The sequence below is a fragment of the Zonotrichia leucophrys genome, chromosome 2 (assembly GCF_028769735.1).
Source record: "Zonotrichia leucophrys gambelii isolate GWCS_2022_RI chromosome 2, RI_Zleu_2.0, whole genome shotgun sequence".
Taxonomy (NCBI): Eukaryota; Metazoa; Chordata; class Aves; order Passeriformes; family Passerellidae; genus Zonotrichia; species Zonotrichia leucophrys.
The window spans coordinates 87,090,011-87,102,297 of NC_088171.1; the positions used below are offsets into that span (position 1 = coordinate 87,090,011).

At 43.1% G+C, this 12,287-nt stretch overlaps 1 protein-coding gene across 1 annotated transcript in view; it reads right to left on the bottom strand.

Moving 5' to 3' along the window:
- Positions 1-7,823, bottom strand: part of GALNT1 (polypeptide N-acetylgalactosaminyltransferase 1) — an 86,706-nt gene extending 78,883 nt beyond the window's left edge. Inside the window, exon 1 of the mRNA XM_064705598.1 lies at positions 7,731-7,823. The gene's annotated coding sequence lies outside the window, so the exon portion shown is untranslated. The remainder of the gene's footprint in view (positions 1-7,730) is intronic.
- Positions 7,824-12,287: the final 4,464 nt, after the last annotated feature.

Below are 12,287 nucleotides of genomic sequence, written 5' to 3' on the forward strand. Positions count from 1 at the left end.
GTTCACAAAAATAAGCCTCAAAATCAAATATTTAGAAACATCAGCCTGAAGAAGTTCTTCAACTACATAACCATTCTTTGCAGACAGAGGGCCTTAAGAGATGACTTTCTTTTTTCTTGAAATATGTATTTCAAATAAATCAAAGCACCTCTGCTGCACCTTAGAAAGCTCAATATTTGTTGCATGATGTGTACACATCCACACTATCTTCAGAATTTGAAAAAAAAACAAGTTTACTAAACTATTACTAATTTAAGTACCCAGCTTTCTAAAACTTGTGATCAGCAAGCCCTGAAAAAAAAATTGGAAGAGTATATTGGAAAAGGGGTGAACAAAGTTACAGACTACTAGCAGGAGTGGGGGTTTTCTTTGCTATTCTAAGTAGAGTTGTTATTCAAGTATCTCTTTGAGACTGCTCTGGTGTGCCCTCTTCAACCATTTTTCAAAGATAAAGATAGCAGATACTTGATTCATTCACATGACACTACAGACTGCAGCCTTTAAAACCACAAAGTCATCTAAAAAAACAAGTTATGTGAAAATGCATACTTAACTTCTTAATGGCAAACTCACAAACTGGACATTCAAATTAATATTCCAATCAGGACAGAGAGAAATAATTCCTAACAGAAGTATTGTCTGGAAACAGTAGTTAAAGCTGGGGTTTGCACCTAAAATTAGGTTTCAGCTTCTCTGTTTGAAAAGTGTATCAATCCTAATTACCCTAAGTATGTAATGAACTGAAAATTAAATAAATCCATTAGTTTAATTTTAACCTAAATGAGTCCTTAAAGATACTTTAAAAGTGCTCCATCAGTGAATGTTCTCAATTGAATATATTTAAGGCAGAAACATAATGAACAGGATATGCACATAAGAGCCTGGGCTGCTCTTAATGCTAAATTATTCATAGAGGTAATCAAACTGATGAATGTCACTGAGTGAAAAGACAACTCTGATCAATCTTAAGTTTTGCCCACAACTAATAAGCTTTTGGGCCATCAGAAGATTTGGAAGCCTACTGTACATGGGGCTTGTTTACTCTGTTTTTTAAAAAATTAACACCTAGCAAAGTTAAGAACTGAGCTCATGAAATGACATCTACTTGTTACCCACTTTGGGTTGGGGTGAGAGGCAGCTTTATGCTTGATCTTAGTCCTTGCTCACCCTGGCCATGGTAAACTCATTTTTGAATGCTGTTGCGGAGACATCTGGTCAAGGGAGGGGGTTGTCCTGCTTTTGGGCAGCCTCACCTTGATCACTGTGTTCAGTTTTGAGCACCACAATACAAGAAAGACAGAGAATGTCCAAAGGAGGACAACAAAGATGGTGAAGGGCTTGAGGAAAGCTGAATGAGAAGCAGCTGAAGTCACTTGGTCTGTTCAACCTGTAGGAGACTGAGGGGAGACCTCATCATGGTCACAAATTCCTCATGGGGAGAAGAGGAGGGGCAGGCACTGATCTCTTCTCCGTGGTGACAGTGACAGAACCTGAGGGAGTGGCCTGAAGCTGTGTCTGGGAAGGTCTGGGTTGGACAAGAGGAAAACACTCTTCACACAGAGAGTGGTCAGGCACTGGAAGCGCCTGGGCTTCCCAGAGGAGAGGTCAACCAGCCTGACAAGGTTCTGGAAGCGTTTGAACAATGCCCTCAGGCACATGGTGCGATCCCTGGGGAAGGTGCTCTGCAGAGACAGGAGTCAGACTCAAAGACCTTTGTGGGTCCTTTCCAATTCAGCATATTCTGTAATTCAAACCAATACTAAATACCTCTTTGTCTTTATAGACATACATGGTCATTTGATCAATTTTTCATTCTGTTTTTTTAGTCAGCTTCACCATATCTAATAGGAATTTTCAAATCTCTCTATATATATACTGACAATTGATTCCAACCTGTTACCAGTACTCCCATCTTCCCCTGGTTTGTTTCTCACGGACATCTGAAAAACAAATAAAAACCACCAAAACAAAACAAACAAACAAACCCCTTAAAAAAAAAAAAGAAAAGAAAAAGGGCAAAGTTCAAAAGCCCAATCCCAAAATTTGTTTCCTTCTCCCTGGAAGAATTGCCTTCTCTTTAATTGTCAGCATAATTCTGGTTCTCATTCACAATTTGCACTAAAGCACTGCTAGCATACTGAGTGCAGGTTTTAAAAGGCATGAAAAAGAGATAAGATAACAATAACCTGTGGCTATGGAAAAGTAAACAGATTGGGATTCAAGTTCTTCAGGTTCTGTTGGCCTTTGTCATGTGGTGCCTGTAAAACCAGACCAGTATTCCTGCCTCCTGTCAAACTACTTATTGAGAGTTATGTATGTGCTCTGTTATTTTCATCATTCCTGTGGCTGACAGGAAGCACCAGCTGAAATTCTGGAGTCTATTCTAATGCATTGTAAAAATAAAAAGTCAAAGAACATGACATACCCTCTCCCTTGCCTGTAACAAGTTTTCACAAGCAACTTAGATGTTGAATATTATTCTGACTCAATTGTTCCATATAACCAGGATGACAAATTTTGTCTTATGACTCCATCTACACATCAAGAACCCTGTTACAGGAAGATATATTGGAACTCAACATGAAAATAGTACTGCATTCCATTACAAAGAAATATTTGCACAAAAAATACTAAGAGTTTACCTACAGTAAGAAATCTCATTTAAAAAATATATAATTCCTAGAGATTCTATCATTTGCACTGTTTAACCAATATTAGTACTAGTGAAAGCAAAGTAAAATTTTCCAAAACATTTACAATATTACACTGGCTTGCAATTTACAGGACAAAGTCTTATAAAGCAAGATGAGAATTAAGGAACAAAAGAGCAGTTCACACATTCTGCCTCCAAAGGATGCTAAAGCTCTTTCAGCTAGACAGCAAAACACTGAACTGGATTATCTGTTGGATAAATTTTCTAAAAGAGTAAAGTTTCTAAAAGTTGATACCAGCACAGCACAAGAAAAAAAAAAAGTATGAAAACACTTCCCTCCCTAACTAAGAGTGAATTTCACAGCAGCTTTACATGAGTCTGAATGTCACAGCAGCAAGCTGCTGCTGCTTTACACTGTTTTTCTCTAGTGGTACCTCCTCACAGGAGAACAAACACAAATGTCTTGAGGACCATCAAATTACACAGAACAGCAACACAAGACAAGCAGTGCTGAAATTCCTATCTGTATATTTCTCTTAAATGGTAGTCTGACAATAGAGCTGAAACTATCAATGAGAGTTGCTGTGGTCACTAAACAGTGATTCCCATGAGAAAAGGCACCATTACAAAGCTCCTACTCTCAAGGATAACTTTTTAATTCCAAAGAAATGAAACTGACCACTCTAATGCCAAAATGAAATACTTCAAAACAGTTTTTTTTTTTCTTTTTCATAAAGTATCTTCATAGTCAATTTCCATACCACAGTTTATCATTTAAAGAGAGGAGAATGAAAAAAAAAATCAAAACAAACACATGTTGTGGTAGAGCTTTTCAATAACTGAAAATAAAACTCTGGATCACGAAAACAAGGTTGGCAAATGGTATCAAAAGCCAGCTTAGGAAGACTAATTTGCAAAGGGTACCTTTTCTTAATTAACCAAGTCTCCAAGCACATTTGCTTTCAGCGACAACTGAGGTTATGAGCTAAACACACCTTTTCCATGCTGACTGTTCAGCTCCATTGGTCAAAGACAGGAGGAATCAAAATCCCTTCTCCTGTAAGGGACTACAAACCTGCACTCAGTAAGATGCATAGTGAAGGGCTTTAGAATTCAAGCTAATTCTCTTTTGTGGGTTATAAAAAGACCTTAATGTGAACCCAATGGTAAGAATGCTTCCATGAGTTGGGAATTCCTACAACAGCCCATGTATGAGATAATTCATGCAGTGCTCAAAGTCACAAGCTTCCAATTTAGCCGAAAGTAAATGCCCCTAAAGAACCTTCATATTTCATACTGCAAAACTGTATTTAAGTAATCAAAAAGTGAATAATAGAGCAGTTAGCCAGCTCTTTAATACATTAGCTAAAAGTATATCAATTCCATTGATTTTTACAATGGGCTGATTTCACATAATGGATTAAGCTCTCTAGAAAGACTGTAAAGGGGAAAAAATGTTTTGCCAGAATTAGCAGAAGATGGTGTCAAAGTGCTTTTATGACAAGCATGCAGTTAAAACATTTTATTTGGGGATGCTAAATTTAGAGTACTTCTGTCAGGAATAGACCTGGTGCTAACAGTTGAGTAAAAGCCATGATTTCAACACTGCAGATATATTTTCAATATTCCTGTCATATTCTCTTCAAGTATTTTATTCCTAGCTAAGAAACAGGAAGTTTGAACTAGGAGTATGTAATCAAACTTGCAACACAACAAAAGGTTAACAGCAGGATGCCTCAAGGATCCATAAAGCTAGCAACATTTAAAGGCACTAATTAATGAGCTGAAAAAGAAAGCAGAACAGTTAACAATTATATAGGTTGGTCAAGTACATAAGTCCAAAAATGTAACCAGCTGGAAGCTAATCAACCATGATGTACAGGTAATGCACTGGCAGATAAAAGTCAATGTTAATAAATGCAGAAGAAGTGTCACTGAAAGTTAAATAATTACTAGTATGGTCAGCAACCTTCTAAATTAAGAAGGCCTAGTACAAACAAGAGGATTACAAGCATCCCTGTGGAACTCAGAAGATCTCTGCTCAATATGAGAACATCATTGCTGATAATTAAAAGTATCAAGATTCAAAAGCAGCAGTGACAAGCACTAGCTCAACTGCCTTCATATAAAACTACTGCTTCATTCTTAATGATGACCTGAAAGAGGCTGCTGCAGCATTAGACTAGGTAAAGAATTAGAAATCCAACAGAAAGGTTAAGAAGACAAAGAATAAAAAAACATAGTTGTAAGAAGACTAAATATAAACAGAAGGGAAATAATTTACACCTCAAAAATTAAGATGCTGCTCAGTGAAAGCAGGAAGTACACAGACCAGAGATACTCTTTTTTTGATACAATGCATAATTGAATATTCACTTCTGTCTAGTGCATCTTTATAATAAAAAATCTGTCACTATTCAAAGGAGGACAGAAAAAATTGACTGGGATAAGAACATCCCATGTAATGATCCAAGCCTACCTCTATTAAGTATTGGTACAAGACACATACTACGACAGAAGTATTAAACATTTACCTTCTTTAACACTTCTTGTATCTGTCATGAGTTATTCAACCAGATGAAGCCCAGATAAACTCCAGTGTCACAATTTCAATACTAAACTCAGCATGTTGACCCTTCAAAGAGGGTGGGGGGCATCAAAACCACCTCCTTCTAAACAAACTTTAAAAATCAAAGAGCAACACAGGAAAGTAAATGATGCACTATAACTTGGCCTGAAGGAGAGCAAAACATGCTTCCAGATTTTGGTTATAATTTAAGACAGATAAAAGAACTCCAAAGTTCTTAATGAGTTGATTGGTTAGGTATGAAACAGCACCATTTTAAATAGCACTACCACAATTATTAAAAGGTATTTTAATGTACCTTACACACAAAAAAAATCAATTTATGTGAATTTGTGAGTGATTTATTTTCTTTATACGCAGTGACAGCTCCTGATACAGCTCAGCTTAACTCTAGAGATGGCCCCTGCACTTCCATGAGGAGACATCAGAGCCAAAGACCATACCATTTTGGTCCTGTGAATCAAACTTTTGTGCTATGTGGACAGTCTGACACCATATGCCCTAAAATGAAAAAAAAAAAAAAAAAAAACTACTAGAAATAAAAAATCTGTCAAGAATTTCTTGTCTCTTGAACAAAACATGATGCAAATTGCATTCAAAGGATTTAAATATTTGGAAGTACTTTATTTTTAGATGCGTGTCTCTGAAGCTACTTTTTGTCCTCCGACCAAAGATTACACTCCTTTTGTGAAAGAATAAAGAAAAAATATTTTAAAAGTTCACAGCTAACATATGGGTTATCAACACATATGCAACAATGAAAGGACAGCAGAATACTATTTTCCTAAAGCAGCCATACAGTATTGAAATTTATTCTAAATTACCTCCATTCTTTTTCTGTACAGCTTATTCCTGAACTCATTCAAACAAATTCACTTTGAGATGAAGAGTGGGGAGGAATAAATCTTCGTATAAAAGTGAAACAGTACCACCTCACCACTAGGCTAAGAAATGACTGTCACATGGTGTTTTCAAAGCATTTTCATGACTTACATTAGTGTCTTTGAATTCCCCTATTCCTATAAGAACAAGGTACATGAGGAATAAGGTATACTCATTCACGTAGCTTACGATTCTGAGCAGACAGACATCATCCAGTAATAGTCCATGTGCTGTCCTTACCACCTTGATCTCAAGGGTGAATCGTGTGTGGTGTCCTTGCCAGGTAATGTTTTTATCATTTTTCTGAGGATGACCATAGTGCCACAATTTCCCTACTGACAATAACTATCTCAGGTTTACATTCTTGTTTCACAAGTAAGCCTGAGAAAATGCAGCAAACAAATTCAAAGTGCTAGTAATACCACTTTAAAAAAGGCCAGCATCACAGGAGGACACAGACACAATTCCAAGTCACAGAAAATGATGAAGCTCACACTAGAAAGTCAAGTGCTATCTTCAAGATAAGTAATTCTTGGTATTTACAAGAAAAACGAGTGCTGTGGTGCTCCAAGTGCTCAGGGTAGCATGATCTTCAATGTCTTTGCGAAGGAATGAAGTTGAGAGCAGCAAGCTATAATAATACATGGTTAGTTACATAGTTTTGGTTTGCACAGCTGTTGGCTATGTTCATTTACAGTTCATGTAGTGCCAACATCATTTATATAAACCGAGGAGGCTGTTAGGCTGTTTTACTCCTGTTCATCGCCATAAAAGTTATTTCTCTCAGCAGCTGCTGCACAAAAATCAGTTTCTATTTCAGTATCTCAGGCTCTAAGTTCACGAAGTGGCAGGTTCCAGAATCTACTAAAAACAAGCGGGACCTAAAGAAACTTGCCCATGCTTAATAGTATAAGAGGGGGGCGGAGGTAGAGGGGGCAGAAGACACGCACTTCTGCTTTCCTAGAGTGGAAGGAGGTAGTAACCATCTGTTAACACGGCCAAAGTCACATGAAAAGCAAGTTCCATTAGGCAACCAGTTAGAATGAGAGCTTTGCCGAGCCTCTTCAGCTTTATGAATTAAAATGCAACAAAATAAGGCTGATCCGGAGCCCAGCAGATAAGAGAAACTCTAAAATATTGGTCACATGTTACATAATAACCATCAACTGAACGAACTTGATGTGACAGCGGCGAAGAGGTAGAGCCGACGATGGTGCCCTGGTACTCCCCCTGCACACACACGCACAAACAGCCACGCTGCCGGAGGCTGCTGACACACGGCAGCTCCGACCCCTGGCAGCAGCAACAGGACGTCCCCAGCCCCACGACCCTCTCCGCGGCAAGAGCACCGAGCCGAGCCGCCGGAAGGCAGCCGCAGGCTGTGTGTGCCCGTCCCCGGCGCCGGCTGCCTCCGAGCGGGCACCGCGGCGGGGTCACCCTGCTCGGAGGAAGCGGCGGCCGGCCGAGGCGGCGGCTGGCCCGCAGGCGGCCGGAGAGGGAAGAAACCCGGCGCTGCTGAACTTGGAGCTTCCCTTCCCCCGAGCCCCAGCGCGGCCGGGAGTGAGGCGGGGGGAAGCGGAACCCGAGGCGCCCGGAGCCCACACTCACCTCGGCCCTCCTCTCCGTCGCTGCGGGGCGGACGTCGGGGCGAGGCGAGGGGCGCCGCCAGCCCCGCCGCTGCCGCCCCGGTCACCGGGCGCCCGAGCACAAGAGTCCCGCAGGGTAAATCCTCCGGGCGGCGGCGGGGACGGGCGCACACGCCGCTCGTCGCGGCGGCCGCTGCCTCGCACCAACTTGAGGCGCGGCCGCCGCTGCCGCTGCACTGCCGGGCTGCCGGCGGCCGCCGCTACGGCCCCGGGGAGCGGGCGCCTCCGCTCGCCGCCTCGCTCCGCGGCCGGGGAAGCGGCGCTGCACCGCCGCCGCCTCGGCCCCCCTCTTCCTGCGGCTGCCGGGAGCCGCGCTCCGGGCGCAGCAGCGCGGTCACACGGAGCCCCGCGGAGGAGCCGCCGCCTCCCTGGGCGCCTCGGAGCCCGCAGCTGCAGCCTCCCGGCGGCGCCCGCTCCGCATGCCCCGCGCTCCGCCGCTCCCGCTGCTGCCGCCGGCGGCGGCGCCCCCGCCCGCTCTCCCGCGCACCACCGCTGCCGCCCGAGCCCGCTCAGCGCCGCGTCTCCATCGCCGGCGGCAGCGGCGGCGGCGGCGCGGAGAGGCGGGATCAGGGAAGGGGCGGTGACCGCCCCTCGCGGCCCCGCTCCGCCCCGCCGCTGCCCCGGATGTGCGGGGGTCGCCGCGGCGGGGATGTCGCTAGCCGGGGCGGGGGTCGCTGTCGCGGCCGTGCGGGGGCCCGGCGCGGGCGGGAACTGCCGCCCAGCCCGGTGCAGCAAAGCCGGCGGGCTCCGGTGCCCCGGTGCCAGCCTGCCCCGGGCGAGGGCGGCTGCCGGCTCTGGCGGGCTCCAGTGCAACACGCACCGACCCGGGGCTCCCGGCCGAGGGGGCCGAGCGGCGCTTCGAGCGCGGCCCTGCGGGTGCGTGGCTGCCAGCCGGGTGGCGGCTCTCCGCGGCGTGCAGGCTTTGTACCGGGGAGCAGGTGTGGTGTTTCCCTGTGTCATCCTGCTGCCCGGGCACCTGCTGCACCCGCGCTTAACGTGTGCTTTTAAAGCAGCTCTGGTCGGCGGGGATGAGCGGGAACCGCGTGGCACCGGCTCGTCTTTGCTACGCCTTGTGCTGGGGGTCAGCAGCAGCTCCCAGATCCTTGCTGGGCCGCTGCTTTGGCATAGCTTGTGTGCCGCCAACGTGGTGCCCCAGCAGCGACGTTGGGACGAATAGCTGAAACAAATGTTGCATTGCATCATTAGGCTGCAATAAGCCTCTTCATAGCAGTGGCCCCTGGGCAAGGAAGCATCAAAATGTTACCTACGTGCCCTAAGACTACATTTGTTCTAAGGTTATTCCATACAACTAGAAACAGCTTCACACACAAAGAACAAGATATATTCTGCCACCTAAATTCTGTGAAGTGTTTTATCTTCTCCCTAATCTTAAATTCAGCTTTTTAAATTTTATAGATCAAAGTTTATATGTCCCTTTTAGAAAGTCTAACTCACAAAGTTTTAGTGAAGAAAACGCTGGGTTTCCCTGACGAGTGAATCTTAAGTCTCTGAAATGATATATAACTTTAAAGAGGTATTTGTTTACAGAATCCAATAATCATGCTGTGCTCATTATAAACATTTTTAACAAGTTTCTTGGCAGAAACCCTATATGCAAAATAGAACTTAAACAGAGAAAGGGGGAAAAAAAGTGTGCAGACGAAGTTAGGTGAATACTGAAGGCACGTCATACTGATGCCTCATCATTTTTAGGGGGATATTGCTGGTGTGTCCATTTATTTCACTCTTTAAAGACCTTTAAGTTCGGTCACTGTCTGGTTCTAGCCCTTTACCCACAACATACTTGAAGTTGTGGTGTTTTCATTTTATTTAACCCTAAGAGTTAATTTTTATTGTGGTACTTGCTCTTGCTGCCCTCCAAAGTAACTTAGACCTTTTTAAAGGCATTTAGGTTTTCCAGCCATTCATTTGGGATGCTTTTTCTTCAGACAAAACCAGTGAGTTCAGAATCCTCATGTACCCACAGATCTGTTGAGGATGAGCATTTAATTTGTGAGGTAGCATACAGGACTCTGTTTCTCCATATATTTTGATGTATATTTTGAAGCTATTTCAGGCCCAGTCTCTTAAAACAGTACACTGCAGGCAGCAGCACGGTTGTTGCATTTGAAGTCCATCTGCCTTTTCTCCCCTCGCTGGGGAAGAGTCAAAAGTGCAGCATGGATTCCTGAGAAGACCAGGGTGCACTGAGAATTTGACTAAAAGAGGATTTGACTAATATTGACTGAAACAGTTTGAATATAAAAAAAAAAAATTTGGAAAATGCCTGAAGGTGTAGTCAGGTGACAGAGTAAACATTCCTGTGAAAATACCAAGGTAGCCAATGCATAAACAGTAGGACAAGGAGGCATTCTTTGCCCAGTGGAGGGCTCTCACATGTGTTCACCTTCCGTGAGCTGAATGGGATTCCTTGTGTGCTTAAACAACTTAAATGTTTGAGCTTTGCTGCATTGCTCAGCTGATACATCCAGCAGGGAGTGTGTGCACTGACAGGCAGCTTCCCTGTGAGAGGCAATGCACACAGGAGCTGTCGAGCTGCCTTCATTTAGCATTTATAGCCTGGGCACTAAATATGTGTGTACTTATACACAGGCAGATAATACAAGAAGTGTCAGGCTTTCCTGTCAAAAAAAGTGTTAAATTCACACTATTTTTTTTTATGATCTATTGTATGCAAGCAGATTAACACTTGTTCTGTTATGATTGATGGTGCCATAGGATGTATCCCAAGTAGAATGGTGGAATGCCTTTATGACACCTCAATTAACTATTCTATTGCGTTGCTGCCAAGTCCAGGAAACTCACTTAGCAAAAATGCAATTAATTTCATGAAAAGAAAAAGTCAATGTGAGATGTCTAGATACAGCCAGAGACACTTTAAGAAGTGACATGAATTCACTAAACTCTGTAAATAAAAAGATGTAATTTTGAAGTGAACATTCAAAAATGTAGTCTATAATTTAAGGGCTATCTTTATTGCAGTTGTATTTAGAGAATTATACTGAGATTCAGGTTTATGGATTGTGGAGCACTACTGAGTCAACTTTGTAAAATTACTATTGGAGGAATCTTTTACAACATGCATATCTTTAGGTCATGAGAATGAATAAATACTTTTTAAAAATCTTTGTGATGGTTTGTAATTATAGTCTATGCTAGCCTTTTGATTTCATAAGACTCTCAAATTCCTCTAACATACATACTGCAGAATTGCCTGGAGGGAAGCAAGAAAAAGCTTTAAGTATTTTTTCTTACTTTGGTTACATGTTTGCCCAAGCTGTGGCACTCCTTTCATGTGCCCAGAACCCCCCAAAACACCGGGTAAGGAAAACAGAAGAGGAGACAAGCCCCTCCCTGCCCCATGTAATTGGTACTACACCAGGCACTAATGGGCACAGTTCCCTGCACAGATCTCCATCCTGTCTGCAGCCCACCTACAGCTGCAGGGGGGTGAATTGACCATGACAAATGCCAAAGCTGCCAAATGAGGAGCTGAAGTTCAGGCTACCTACAAGGTAAAGGGAAGCATCAGTGACCAGATTCCACAGGCAAGGCACATGTAACTATAATACACATCAGCAGCATGACTTAGTGTCCTGAGGACAACAGCCAGGAGTAGCCTTGCCAAAGAATCCTCACAGAACTGGGATTAAAATACTCCCTAGCTGAAGGAGGTTACAGTGCCAGGGTTTAGCAGCTTGCTGCATCTGAGGCTGCATCCCATTTGAACTGAATGCAAACAGGCAGTACCTTAGTGGAGGTCATTTTGCACTCATTCGGTATTTAGATGGTGCTTAGAAACCTTAGAAGTAAAATGTATACTTATGTGCCAGATACAGTCTGCTTTTTCAAAGGGAAGATATATGTAAATAGTGTCTTCACATAAAATTTGGGGAAGTGTTTGTCTCAGCAGAGCTAATTACCAATGAGGATATTGGCATTTATTGTTGAGGTTGTTACAAAGGTTGTCATAAACTAACTTCATTATAGCAAAAGTTGAACTGTATTTGCATTATTTCTACTGCATTGTCTTTGCTTTACAAGCTGTCTGAAATAGCTTTTCTTGGAAGGTCTCCAACAAAGCATTCTCTTTGGGGCCACTAACTGCAAATAAGATTAAAGTTTAATATGTCTGGTAATCAGTTTTCTTTTAAAGAGTGCAATCTGATTTCTTATGGTCAGTTGGGATCCCGCACATCCTCATCTGCTCTGTTTTTCAACTTGCTGCTTTCAATAACCCAAAAAAGGGCAATTTGCCAACAGATGTCCTTTCACCACTTCTCTTGAAATGGAGCACCATCTGAGAGGCAGTCATACACGACTTCTACTCCAGAATCCCAGGCTCCTGTCTTCTAAATGGAACCTTTTTTCCTTTTTTTTTTTTTTCCCTTGAGCCTGAGCAAGAAAAAAGTTCTTTATGCCCTCCATTTGTTCCCATGACATGCAGTGAATAAAGGTGGGTAAATCTCCTCTGCTCAAAATCAAACAACAGGAGGAG